The following is a 13,094-nucleotide window of genomic DNA, read 5'->3' on the forward strand; positions in this document are numbered from 1 at the left end:
AGAATGAGCACGTCCCAAAAGGAAGGCTCGAGAAGAACACTGGCGATATCCAAAAGGGCCCGTGGAGTCATTCAGAGCCTAGGAGAGACGAGGTTAGCCACTCGGGACGGATGGTAGAGAGAAGGCGGAACTGCTCCACGGCTCGTTCCCCCACGTCTTTTCTTAAGGAGGATGGTCATTCTACTGGAAGGTATGGATCAAAGACGGTTTATTTAGTCAGCAGCGAACATGTATGGAGCATCTATTATTTGAGGGTCTTACTAGGCCCTGGGGGTTCAGAAATCTCAAGGGGCTCATGGTCAGAGGGACAATGATAGGCTTCTGAAAGTCACCAGGCAATGCAGTAGGACTACCAATAAGAAAAAAAAAAAAAAAAAAAAAAACCACAAAAAAGACCGATAACCTGGGAGTTCCCACTGTGGTGCAGTGGGTTAAGAACATGACTGCAGCAGTTCGGTTTCCTGTAGAGGTGTGGGTTTGATCCCCAGCCTGGTGCAGTGGGTTAAAGGATCCGGCACTGCCACAGCTGCAGTGTAGGTTGTAGCTGTGGCTCGGATTCAGTCCCTGGCCCAGGAACTTCCATGTGTCATGGGTGCAGCCATTAAAACAAAACAAAACAAAATAAAACAAACAAAAAAACCAGACAAATAGCCTAATAGAAAAACGGACAAAAAGCTTGAATAGACCATTCACAAAAGAGGATCTCCAAATGGCCAATAAACACGCTAAGATGCTCGATGTCATTAGTCACCAGGGAAATGCAAATTCAAACCATGATGCAATCAATACCACGAGACACCCACTGCGGTGGCTACAATGAGAAAAAGATGGAGAACCCTGTTTGTGAGCATGTGAAGCACCCGAACCCTCACGACTGCGGGCGGGAGTGTGAACTGGTCCAGCCACCTGCCAAGTGGAACACCGCTCAGTGTTACCCACCAGAGCGCAGCCTGCGCCTGCCCCGTGACACAGCAGTTCCCTCTCCGGGCACAACCTCGAAAGACAAGCACCAGAAAGTTCAGAGCTGCACCTTTCAAAATAACCTCCAACGCAACCCTCCCCAGTGGGCGAGGCATCCTGGTGGCGTTCACGAGGGGCAGGTGCAACGGAGGCGGGACAAGGTCAATGAGCAAAACTTCTCCAAGAAGGTAACCCCTGAGATGGGTTTGCAGGAAGGAGAAGCTGCCCTGGATGCAGGCCTGGTGGTGGGAGTGACACAGCATGGTTCCTGCAGAGAACAGGCAGGCGTTCAGAACTCCTGGAGGATAAAGTCTGACTCGGGCGCACTGGAAGAGGAAGGTGCCCTGGCTGGGAGGTGGCGGACTATGTCTTAGATGCCATGTGGAACTATTGCCAAACTTCCAATGGGCAAATGTCACATCAGCCTGGGGATTGCAGAGGACCACAACGGCAAGGGAGCGAGGGGGAGCCTGGGAGGAGAAGGGGCTGACACCGAGGGCTGACAACCAAGGGCTGACAACCAGGGAGCTTGCCGCTTAAGAAGAATTGAGGGTTGCAGATGGGTATAAATACCTCTCAGAGTCATAAAGAAACTTGAGGTTGTGAAAGGGAACTGCCACTGCTCATCTTTGATGGATCAGAGAAAACGAAAGATGTATAAGGGAAAGACAGAGAGTGAGACAGACGGAGAAAGAGGGAGAAAGATGGGGAGAGACGGGGACAGTCACTGGAAAAGGTTGCCCCAATTGCAGAGAAGGTTAAAAAAAAAAAAAAAGTAGAATCTTGGAAACTACAGTCTCTAAGCCTGCAAGCGCCACCCCCCCCCCCAGCCATGTTCTCAGCATGATGGGAAGAGGCAGTGTGTGAAGAGTCTTCGGCAAAGGATCCGGGGACCACCAGGGGCTGGAATGGACTCACTACCTAAGCCAGTAATACAAGACAAAGCATGAAAACAGCAGATCAGGAGTCCAGCCATTGGCTCAGGACATCAGAAAAAAATGTGAGCAGAATGGTAACAGATTCCATTAACAGATAAGCAGATTCACCACTGGCTTGAGAACCTCACCCAAGAGCCCTGGGGGCCTTCATCTGCGGGGTCTCCTCTCCTAAAAGGCCAGAGAACTCAGCTTTGCGTCATTTAGAGCATGCCATGGGAAAAAAATTTGATAAAATAGAAGTAACACCCATTTTACTGTTTTAACCATTTTTAAGGCTACAGCACAGCAGCCTTAAGTACGTTCACAAAATTGTGTGATCATCACACCATCATCTCCAGAACTTTTTCATCTTCCCAAGCGGAAATTCGGGACCCTTTCAACGCTAATTCCCCCTTCCGCTCTGCCCCTGCCTCTGGTAGCCACCCTTCCATTTCTCTAGGAGCTGGATTACTCTTGGGACCTCAGAGACGTGGAATCAGACAATATTCGTCCTTTTGTGATGGGCTTATGTCAGCATAACATCCTCAAGGTTCATCCATATCGTAGCATGTATCAGGATTTCCTTCCTTTTTGAGATATTACATATAATATCTCGTTATAGGTATGTATAGATCACATTTTGTTTACCCACTCATCTGTAGATAGACATTTGGGTTGGTTCCACCTTTTGGTATAGTACGGCCTTTTTGTTTTCTTTTCTTTTCTTTTTTTTTTTTTAGGGCCACACCTGCAGCATATGGAGGTTCCCAGGCTAGGGGTCTAATCGGAGCTACAGATGGCAGCCTACGCTGCAGCCACAGCCATGCCAGATCCAAGCCGCAGCAGTGAGTTACAGCACATCTTGTGGCAATGCTGGATCCTTAACCCACTGAGCGAGGCCAGGGATCAAACCCGCATCCTGAGAGGCTACATCAGCTTCTTAACCTGCTGAGCCACAACAGGAACTGGAGCATGCCATTTTTATGAATGGTTTTCAATAGAGCTTGGAAGGTGGGCTCCAGAACAGTAAAGGGATAAAGAACGATGACACGACAGTGAAGATTCAGAAAGATCTCAAGCTAATAGAGTTCAAATGGGGGTGAGAGTCATAATTGTCTTTGCATACCCATTCTCCTCTCTTCTATACAGTAACACCGTTTTTTAGAAAATTTAGATTACATTTCCCAGATTCTCTTGCAGCTAAGTGGTCACTGGACTACATTCTTGCCCATGGACTTTAAGCAGACACTGATGAGGGCAATTTCCAAATCATCCTTTTAAAAGGAACAGGCATGCCTTCTTCTCCCTCTTCCCTCCTCTTGCTAGCTGGAATGTAGATGTGATGGCAATCGCGAGAGCAGCCACCACGCACCACGAGATGAAAGCTACATGGGGAGTAAGACAAAGCAACGGGATAGCAGGAGTGTAGGTTCCTGACCGACCAGCCTGTCATATAAAGTCTGGACCACTTTATGCTCAGACATGAAGGAGGAATAAAGCTTTCTCTTGCTTAAGCCACTACCGTTTTGGGTCCCTGCAAAAAAACAGACCAATATACTAACTAGTATTTCAGTGACTGCTGATTTATCTGAGAAGCAAAATTATGTTTTTATTTGTCTATGACTGTGTCATTTAGATACAGCTGGCGGGATTTTCCCCAAATGTGTATGTATGGTCTGACCTTAAATAGAGACCACGTGGTGTACCCAAAATTCCCTTGTAAAAGGACACCTCATAAAAGCTGAAGTCATCCTGCAGAGAAGCAGCATGTATTTCCCACCTCTGTGTATCCCACTCTGGGGGAGCAGCAGGGATTGAGCTCTTGGAAGATCAGATATTTTTAGGAGCAAGCTGGGTTCACTGGCTGTCACTGAAGCAATTCCAGTTGAGAGGGTATTATTTTGGCAAATGAATTAGAGATAATGTCTTGCTACTTGATAAGAAGGTACCATGAGACTAAGGTAGGGGGTATGACAAAACTTTTTCTCCCTAGACAAGAGCAAACAGGTTGGCGAAAAATTAGGTCCCCTGAACAAAACGATGGCAATAACAAAAAGATCTATGATGTCCGGAGGGAGTGGGAGGGGAACAGATGAACAGATGAGGCCCAGAGGACTTTTACGGCACGGATGATACTCTCTGTAGGATATTATAACGACAGATATATGTCATTATACATTTATAAAACCCATCGGATGTAAAGCACCAAGAATGAACCCTTAAGGGAAACTACAGACTTTAGGTGATTATGATGAGTCAACGTAGATTCATCCTTGGTTTAAAAAAAAAAAAAAAAAAATCCCTCATCTAGTGAGTGAGGTTGACAATGCAAGAGGCTCTGCATGTGTAGGGCAGGGGCATGAGGAAAAGCCCCACACCTTCCTCTCAGTTTTGTTGTAACCCTAAAATTGCTCTAAAAAATTTGGTCTTTATTTAAAATGTCATGTCCCCACCTCCACCTACTGAGCAGGTCTTAGGAGTCACGCAGTCGATGGGAAATACTCCCATCTTCAAAAATGAGCTGGATGGGTCAGGGGGCAGTGGAACCAGACTCTCTAAGAGGACTGAGTCTGGACTCAACCACGGCGCCAACCCCGTCCCTTCGACTTTCACCCTACAGGAGCCTTGGCAGGAGTCCGGGAGAGTTGAGGCTTGGCCCAAGAAGAGGCGGTCTCAGCTACCTCCATCTCAGGGAGAAGGCTGGACCAGGAATGGGAAGTTGCATCCCTGGCATCCAGTGCTTGGCCCAGTATGGAAGGCTTGCTTCTACCAATTCCCACACGTCCCCACCATCTTGTTTTTCTAGCACAATCAGGTGCCTTCTCGACTCCCAAACAGGTCACCTGCCTCGGCCCTGAGCTCCGTGGCCTCACTCATCCAGAAACGTGTTATCTGGATGCCACACAAGGCTAGCCCTTGCTCAACTCGGCTTCTCACCTCCCTCCTCGACCCCACCCCTCAGGCCAGCCTCTGCCACTTTCAAGTAGGAGGTCTGACGATCAGATGCTTTAAAAGGCCAAACCCTTAGTTGTCCTTCCTCCACGCTTTAGAGCAAACCTCTCTATACAAACCAATATTATCACACCGTGACCCGCAGGCTAATGTCTCGGTGGCACAGGGGGGCCCTTGGGCCTCTGCCCTGCAGGAGGGCAGCTCAGGCTCTCTGATGGGTTCAGAGAAAGAATGCACCCCAGGAAACAACGTCAGGTCATCAGAAGCTATGTGATGAGGCGGAGGCCAAAGATGGTCTCCCACTCGCTGGGAAGAAGACATGGATTAGTCCTGTCCCCGGGCCCCAGAGAGCCCGAGGAACCATCTCAGACCTTCCTGGACGCTTGTGTTGGAGCCCAGAGATAGGCAGGGGCCCCAGACACAGGGCTGGGTTCCTGCAGGTTCTGTGGCGGTGGGCCCAGGCTGGTGGGTGGGCGCCCCCAGGCTGCCACCGCCCTCAGAGGAGGCAGGGAGGCCAGTCCCGGCCCCCTCGACCCATTTCTCAGGGGGGCATGGAGAGGGGCGTCGCTCTCTGTCTTGGATGAAGCATCTCTCTCCTGGGGAGGCCTTTCCACTCCTGTCCCCATACCCAGAAAGCCTTCACTCCTCCCCAAAGCATAACTCCCCTTCAAAAAAAAAAAAAAAGAGAAGCAGCAGCTCATCCCTGCTCCAGAGTGAGTGAGGGGAGTGTCTCTTTGCTCTGAAAGCTTCCCCACATTAGACCAATGGGGCCACGTTTGCAAACAACACTTTCGAAGCTGAAATGTGCAAGTTCTTAACAACGACCCGTCGTGCTTAAATTTCTCCCAATTTAAAAACTTGAATTCCAACAACCCAAATGTCCATCAACAGATGATTGGATTCGGAAGATGTGGTATATATACACAATGGAATACTACTCAGCCATAAAAAAGAATGACATAATGCCATTTGCAGCAACATGGATGGAACTAGAGACTCTCATACTGAGTGAAATGAGTCAGAAAGACAAAGACAAATACCATATGATATCACTTATAACTGGAATCTAATATCCAGCACAAATGGACATCTCCTCAGAAAAGAAAATCATGGACTTGGAGAAGAGACTTGTGGCTGCCTGATGGGAGGGGGAGGGAGTGGGAGGGATCGGGAGCTTGGGCTTATCAGACACAACTTAGAATAGATTTACAAGGAGATCCTGCTGAATAGCATTGAGAACTTTGTCTAGATACTCATATTGCAACAGAACAAAGGGTGGGGGAAAAATGTATACATGTAAGGATAACGTGATCCCCTTGCTGTACAGTGGGAAAAAAACCAAAAAACAAAAAAAAACTTGAATTCCACATCTCCCTCCAAGGTCAGCCTGGCCAGGCCACCCCAGGGATGGCTGAAGAACCCCCAGAAGTCATCCAAGCATTTCTTTGCCCCACTCTCCCTGAAAACAGCCCTGCGGATTGCCCCACAGCCTGCCAGGCAGGCAGCGAGCAGGCAGGCGGGGCAGGAAGCCCCTCTGCCTTGTAAACACCATGTCGCAAACAGACACTTCCCCAGGCTCCTATCAAGGCGGGGTCACCAGCCTGGGAGTGGTTTGTCTGGGGGCCGTTTCCAGCTTTCAGACCTAACAGAGCGGCTGCCTTAGATCTCAGTCACCTGGCGGGCGGGGTGAAGATGGAGTCGCGTCTTAGCAGCTGGAGTTTGCCAGGGGCTCCGGGGTCTGAAGCAGCCCAGAGAAGGACATCGGCTTTGTCCCGCCTGTGCCAGAGTGTCAAGATGCCTGGTTTTGTCCCTTAGATGCCCACAGAATCCCTTAGATGCCTGAACCCCACAAAGATCTCAGATATGGGGGGCAGCCCAATCTGCCAGAGCATCAGCCCGCACGGCTGAGCCAGCCTCCTCCGGGCTGCTTCACCCAGGCAGTCATTCACTCCGCACACACCCACCCAGCACCATCACCCCCTGGCCCTGTGCTGCGGGGTGGGTGCCAAACAGGCCGGTCGGGAAGTTTTCCTCACCAGGAGGGGGATAGGAGAGGCCAGAACACCCATTAGGTCTGGGGGGACTGAGTCAGGCGGTCTGGCCGGAGGGAGGGTGAGGATTCATGGAGAAGACCTGGTCTTTGACTTGAAAACCCGAGACCGTGGACTCTGGACTTGGCCCCGGAGGCAGGTGGCACCGAAGGCTTGACAAAGGCGTTTTCATGAGAAGAGTCTCTTGGGGAAGCAAGGGAGAGCGTGGGGCCCCAAAGGCCCCCGAGCGGGCATATGGGACAGTGATGAAAGCGGAGTTTAGTGGCAGGAGGACGATGGGGAAGTAAGAAGAAGCAAGAACCTTGGGGGAAAGGAAGCACCCGCCAGAGGCGGCTGGATGACAGACGCCAGGGACAGGGAGGGTGGACCGAGCCGTGGATGACTGCGTCTCCAGCCCGGGAGTCTGGTTTCACCAGATGCCCCAAATAGGGAAGTTGACAGAGGAGGCATGCTGTGCCAGTGAGGAGCTGGCTCTGGACCCGGGTTCCAGCTGAAATGGTGACAATGACCAACATTGGAGAGAAGGGTTTGGGTGACGGAGACAAGCCTGTGCAGAGATGGGGAGTTCCCGCTGTGGCTCAGTGGTAATGAACTCGACTAGGATCCATGAGGACGTGGGTTGGATCCCTGGCCTCACTCAGTGGGTTACGGATCTGGTGTTGCCCTGAGCTCTGGTGTAGGTCACAGATGTGGCTCGGATTCCACGTGACTATGGCTGTGGCGTAGGCTGGCAGCTGCAGCTCCCGTTCGACCCCTAGCCTGGGAACTTCCATATGCTGCAGGTGCAACCCTAGAAAGAAAAAAAAAAAGCGTATCCATGGATGGCAGAAAGAGGCATGTACAGAGGGGTGCCAGGGGGTATATATGGGGAAACAGGCTCTGGGTTGGGCTGCCGGGCATCAAATGCTATAGAGGGTTCAAAGGGAGATGCAGGTTGGGAGGAGGCCATTGGAATCTGCCATTACAAAGCCACCAGTGACCCTAGAGGAAGCCACCTGGTAGGGGAGCCTGGCCAGAGGGAGGCACGGCGCCACTGTAATCAGAAGGACGTGCGTCCCTGGGAGTCCTGCCCTAACATGGGCACCATGAGGGAAGGAGCAGGTCTCCTCGCTGCTCAGTCCACCAGAGCGGCCCCTGCAAGTGCACTCTGGGAGAGCAGCCTTTGAAAACCCGCGGATGTCAGAATATTGAGCCCACTGACCCCAGAGGGAGCAAGCTCAGAGCGATGAGGAGGTTGGTGGGGCCAGCAAGGACCACAGCTTTCATCTGTTCCCATCCTGTCGTCTGGACACCACCCCCACAGCCCCCGGTGTTCTCATCAGCACAATAACAGGCCAAGCAGAGCTCTCAGCTTTGGGTTTTCTCAAAATGAAACTCCCAAGATGGCAGTACAGAAGTGAATGCAAAATGCAAACGAAATGCTGGCTCGGAAACCCCAACAAGAGGCCATTCATTCCCAGTGCAACCTGGAGGCTGGGCAGGTGGGCTCTGAGAGCTTACCTGGGACAGCCACTGGAAAGGGGTGCCTGCGCTGGTCCATTTCACCAGGTGTCGGGAGGAGCCAAAAACAAGAGACTCCCCCCTGCCCCTGGAGTTCCTGTCAATGGCTCAGTGGTAATGAATCTGACTACTGTCCAAGAGGATGCGGGTTCGATCCCTGGCCCCACTTGGTGTGTTGGGAATCCAGCATTGCCGTGAGCTGTGGTGTAGGTCACAGATGCAGCTCAGATCCCAAGTTGCTGTGGCTGTGGTGTAAGCTGGCAGCAGCTTCGGTTCCAACTTGACCCCTGGCCTGGGAACTTCCATGGGCCTCGGGTGTGAGCCTAAAAAGCAAAAAAAGAAAAAGAAAAAGAAAAGAGAGAGAGACACCCCCCCCCCCGGCCACCAAACCCCCGAAAGTCCATCCTCCAGCACGTGATGTGGGCGAGCATCCCTGTATCCAGAGGTGGCTCCAGGGTCTCACCACAGACGCCTCGGGCTCTTGAACCACCACTGTGCTCAAGAGGAGGGGAGGGGGCAGGGGGATTTGTGAGGGAACTGCCCAGCTTTGGGATTTGTTTACTCAAGGCCACCGAATTTCCTAAATTCAAATTATGTTCTCAGAACAACCAACTTTTACATTGTCAGTAAGTGGCAGCCACTGAGATTTGGAGAACTAGAGACTCCGGAGTGAAGTGCTCTCGGTGTCCAGCCTCGTGGCTTTCGTTTCTACAAGCGACAGGCATTTTCCCTGAACACTTCTGCCGACGGGGAACTTACTACCACAAGTTCCACTGGCCATCTGCTCTGAATTTCTGACATCTTCTTGGCAGCGAGCTGAGGTCTGTCTCCTTCACTGGCCCTTTGCCTTCTTGGAGAGTGAGCTCCCCACGGCAGGTCCTAACCTTTTCCAAAGATGCTGCCCCTTCCAATGCCTGAAGATAAATATTATTTCTCCCCGTGTCCCCTTCTTAGAGGGACAACATCTCTGCTTCTGTGGTCATTGGTACTATGCCATCGCTACCCGGGTTAGCTTCCTCTGGCCATAAGGCGGTGCTTTATCAGCATTCCCACTAAATGCAGCCCCCGCACGGATCAGCTTTCCGAGCCTGGATGGAAGCATCTTAGCGTGAAAATGGGCCTTTGCTCAGGGGAAGGGAGAGAAAATAAAGTCTCAAGGGAATTAGGGGCTGACGGTTGGAGGCCCGAGAATCAAAGATGATTCTCAGGTTCCGGTTTGGGAGCGCGGAGGTGACAAGTGTGTACCTGGGAGGACGGGGGCTGGGGGGGTGGGGGGGGGACAGGAAGGTTTGTGGGAGGGTGGGGGTTGGAAGGAACCAAGAATCCAGCCGTGGAAGACCTAAAGGCCAGAGCTGCTCTCCCGACTTCCGAGCAACAGATCATTCCCTGCACTACAAGCTGTCCCCTGGGAGCAGAAGGACACGAAATATGCCTCTGAAGTCACTTGGCAAAACCAGCCCCGCACAGCCTGACAACAGCAGCACAGAAAAGGAAAATATAGGCCGACCTGACTCAGAAGCATAGATGCAAAAATCTTAAAGGGAATCACAGCACGTCGGCACTGGATTGAAAGAATGCGACACCTCGACCCAGTAGTTTATTCCAGAAGCGCAAGGAGGTTGAACAGAAGAAGGAAGTTAATGATCAGACATGTCAGGCAAATCGATCTCGAAGAATACAAGGCTTTCCCCGGCAGGTGCTTCAGGTCGTGACCGACAAACCAAACTTCCATTCATGCTTTTTCAAAGCCTCCGAAATGAGGAATTGAAGAAAACTTCCTTCGCGAGTGGCACTTGACTTTAAGGCCTTGGCACTAAAGAGCTGTGACCACATGAGCGAAACAAAGCCTCAGGCTCATGCCCGTCCCTGGGGACTCGGGTGGCGGTGAGAACGTTTGCGGCAACAGCCCCGGCCGGGGCCACCTCTCTGTTCCGGGACCACCTCCATCAGTGCTGACAGCCACCAGCACGCACCTCCTCTGCCTCTCGTTTCTGCCCTTAAATCTAGCTCCCTCTTTGGTGGGGTTGGGTGGGGGGAGGGTCAGGGCAGAGGGCTTCTTTTAGGGACACCACTAGCCAAAGGAGCGCTCTGGAATCATCTTGGAAATGGGCCGAAATCACGACTTGATGGCAAACCCAGGAAGCGTGTCCATGGCGACAGCTCGGGAGCGGTCAGGGGCTCAGCCTCGGGCACCGCAGCCCCAGATCTCCCCCGCGAGGCACCAGCGGCCTCCTCCAAGGTCCGCAGGTGTCCGTTGCCCATCGTCACCCCCACTTTGTCCTGCGTGGAGCTGTGCTGCGGGTCAGTCAAAGAAATCTCTGTAGGGCAACTCCTGTTTTTGGGAAGCATCGCTTCCAATCCTGGGTCCCTTGGTGGACGGCAGAGATCTGAGAGGACGGGAGGCTTTTTTTTTTTAGGGTTGCACCTGAAGCATGTGGAAGTTCCCAGGCTAGGGGTCGAATGTGAGCAGTAGCCACTGGCCTATGCCCCAGCCAGAGCAAATATCAGATCGGAGCCGCATCTGACACCCACACGGCAGCCAGCCGCACTGAGGTGAGGGTTCGAAATGCATCCTCAGGCACACTAGTCAGGTGCTTCACCTGTTGGGCCACAATGGGAACGCCAAGACCCTGAGGCTTGAGGCAAAACTGTGAAAGCTGTGTGCTTTCGTGCGGGGGGTGGGGTGGGGGGGGCAATGAGAAGATGATTTAACACCTCAAACCCCTCCGGGAAGAGCTGTAGGGGCAGATGTGATTGAACCCGAAGGTGCACCGAGGAGGTGAAGGGGCCTCAGCCAGGCTGCATGGAAGTGGCTGTGGGAAGAAGGGGCCGTGGGAAGAAATGCCTGATTAAGAATCAAATTAAGAATCCGTAGAGATCTCGTGCTTCTGGGAAGAAAACGGGATGAAGAAGAAGGATGTGGGGGCTGAACGGAGGACGACGTCTTAGAGAACAGAGAAGATAAGGGTTGCTTAATCCTGCAAGAACAGCAGCTCGGGAGGAGGACGGGGCGATCGCCCAGCAGACAGCGCGGTGGTTTTCTGCGGACCGAGACCCTCCGCTGTGGGTGGTCAACGTGAAGGCACAAATGCCAGAACTCCTTCCAGAACCCCAGCAGCAGCAACGAAGCACGCGCTGGGTTGATGACCAGTGCAGAGGAAAAGGGAGGTGCCGCCTAATCGTATTTATAGCTGTTATGTCAAGAAGCCAGACCTTGGTGTATGGGGGAGGGGCAAGGAAGGCGGCAGTGGGGTGCAGGGGGGGAGCCCCCAGCCTGGGCCCAAGTTTTCTCACCTGGTTCTCACAGAAGAGGAGGGCCCCACACCCCACACAGATTGGGAAGGAACACCAGAGAGGGGGCAGCCAGAGGGTGCTCAGGCCGGTCTGCTCAGTGTTAGGGATTATTTTTATTAGCATTGTTCTTTTCTTTTCTTTTTTCTTTCTTTTTTTTTCTTTTTAGGGCCACACCCGCAGCATATGGACGTTCCCAGGCTAGGGGCCAAATCTGAGTTGCAGCTGCAGGCCTACACGATGGCCACAGCAACGCCAGACTCTTAACCCACTAAGTGAGACCAGGAATCGAACCTGCAACCTCATGGATACTAGGCGGAGTCTTAAGCCACTGAGCCACAACGAGAACTCCCTATTTTCTTCTGTTTCTTCTCAAGTCTCATCCGCATGTGACTTTTCAGGCAGCCTCTTCTTAACCCCCACGCTATCCTGGGCTCCCCCGACAGCCTCCCAGGACCCCATCACTCTCACGATGGTGACTACATGGTATGCGTCTAGGGGCTTATTTCCACCAGGGTGGGAACATTATCTGTCTCCTCCAGGATCCCCAGAGCCTGGCACATGGCTGGCACGTGGAAGGAGCTCGGTGCAGAGGGGCTGCCCCAGCGTATGGAATGTTGGGAGTGAAGAAGGGGCTGCGGAAAGCATCTCATGCATATTTCCAGGGAGATGGGGAACCGGTACCCACACACGTCTGTGGATTCACCCAGGGTCCCCAGGGCTGGGAGTGGAGAGGTCCTGGGGAGGGGGGGGGACAGTCACACGGCCCCCTGACTCCAAGGGAGGCAGAGGCTTGTGGCTGTCACACCCCAGCCCTGCCCCCCACAAGGAAACCACACAGACCCATTTGCCTAGGTCAACAACAACAGCAGCCAGACTCCAGGACACGAAAATGAAAAGCACACCACTCCCTCCCAGCCCCACCCTCTGCCCCCAACACCACCCTGCCCTCGGCAGCCTTCACGGTTGCTGTGTGTGGATTTCTCGCCTAGGAGATCCTGGGGGGTTTCATGGGGAGAGCTGAACAGCCGTGCTGGGCAGCAGGAGGCTCTGGGGAGCAAGCCACCAGGTCACTGGTCAGACCCTGCAGGCTGGAGTGGCCGGCTGGCTCTCGTAGGACATGAAAGGCGCAGTGAGGATGGAAGGATGGGGTGGCCAGCGCTGTGGGGTGAGGTGGGGGTTGGGAAAGACTTCAGAGATGATGAGGTTGGAGCTGGGCAGCCAAGGATGATTTCACAGTCCACCAGGCAGGTTGAGGAAGGGAAGGGCAATGTGGAGAGAAGGAACAGCATGTGCAAAGGTACAGAGGTTTGCGTGAACCTCAAAAAATGAAGCAGGGAGGTTGGACCAGGGCTGGGGGATGGGAGGCCTTACAAGCCACACGAAGAGGTTACAGACCTTCTCAGAAGGCAAGGGCAGGTCT

The 13,094-nt window shown here is 52.7% G+C and overlaps 1 protein-coding gene across 1 annotated transcript in view; it reads right to left on the reverse strand.

Annotated features, from left to right (window-relative positions):
• Window positions 1–8,705, reverse strand: part of PIK3R5 (phosphoinositide-3-kinase regulatory subunit 5) — a gene marked incomplete at its 5' end in the record, with an annotated part of 68,171 nt that extends 59,466 nt beyond the window's left edge. Inside the window, 1 exon segment of the mRNA NM_213851.1 lies at window positions 8,381–8,705.
• Between the last annotated feature and the right edge of the window lie 4,389 nt (window positions 8,706–13,094).

This window comes from Sus scrofa, chromosome 12 (genome assembly GCF_054392235.1).
Source record: "Sus scrofa isolate SSC_HxYL_T2T_F1_AM1 chromosome 12, Sscrofa_HxYL_maternal_Yorkshire_Landrace_v2.0, whole genome shotgun sequence".
Taxonomy (NCBI): Eukaryota; Metazoa; Chordata; class Mammalia; order Artiodactyla; family Suidae; genus Sus; species Sus scrofa.